Genomic DNA, 1,059 nt, shown 5'->3' with positions numbered 1-1,059 from the left:
CATTTAAAAATGCACTTTTTCACTGTGATCAAGCCAGCCATTTTCCTTTCTTGCTTGCACTTGTTTGTAGCATATTTTCATTGTATGGATAGTTCCCTTTTATCCCCAAATGAACAGTGGGCTCCTGCTTAGATTTACTGTGCTTTGCCACAGTTTCCAAGCCTCAGCTTCACCTTGTCAGTAGGTGTGATTGAAGACGCTAGCAGCTGTTCTTTTTGGGTGGAGAAGGAGTGAACGCAGGGCTGACAGGTGCCATGGGGAAGCTGTCATCTCTCTGTTTTCCCCCAGAGCCTGGGGAGATGACAGCTTTAGGATGATGCTGAAGCATTTGCACAACTGCAGCACTCGTCTTCATAGAGGCTGAAAGTGAGGGAGGTACCCACCAACAGCCTATCTGACGTGCTTGCTTTTTTCCAGCCTATTTTAATTTCTGAGCAGTTGCAGCATATTACTTTCCCATTAAACTGGCAGCTGTTGTACTGTGTTATACCTTTAATGCTTCTTCAGTGGGCTCTTTTTTTTTTTCAATCTGCTTAGTCAGGCTGCTGAGGGGGATGGAGATACAGACTGAGACAGAGGTGTTTCCTTTCTTAGTAAGAAGAGATTGCATCGGTATCCGTGCCTGGACAAGGAAAACAAACAGGAAGATACGCATTGTACTTTCAGTGGGGCAGAGTGGAGAAAGATGGATGCTTCATTGTTACTTGCAGAAGCAAGTTTTTTTTTGTACTGCCTGGTTTTATTCTGCAGGGGAAAGGAGCAGGGCAGGAAAAGGTAAAGATTTGCTAGAAATCTTCCCATTCAGACAAAATGAAAGTGTATTTTTTTTTTTTCCCTAAAGAACTTTCTTCTCCTTGACAGTATATGCTTTTATAATCTAATTGGTGTTTATGAACAGTGACACACAGTGAAAATACGGGAACAGCTGTGTATAGACCACAATTTTTCAGCAGCTTGAGGAGAAGTTCCTGGGTATCAGCCACGGCAGAAACCTGTCCCTGTGAGCGATCCTCCATGATTCCCAGCTGGGAAAGCATCTTCCCACAGGCAGACCTGCTG

The sequence above is a fragment of the Meleagris gallopavo genome, chromosome 6 (genome assembly GCF_000146605.3).
Source record: "Meleagris gallopavo isolate NT-WF06-2002-E0010 breed Aviagen turkey brand Nicholas breeding stock chromosome 6, Turkey_5.1, whole genome shotgun sequence".
Classification (NCBI taxonomy): Eukaryota; Metazoa; Chordata; class Aves; order Galliformes; family Phasianidae; genus Meleagris; species Meleagris gallopavo.
This window is presented reverse-complemented; position numbering follows the sequence as displayed.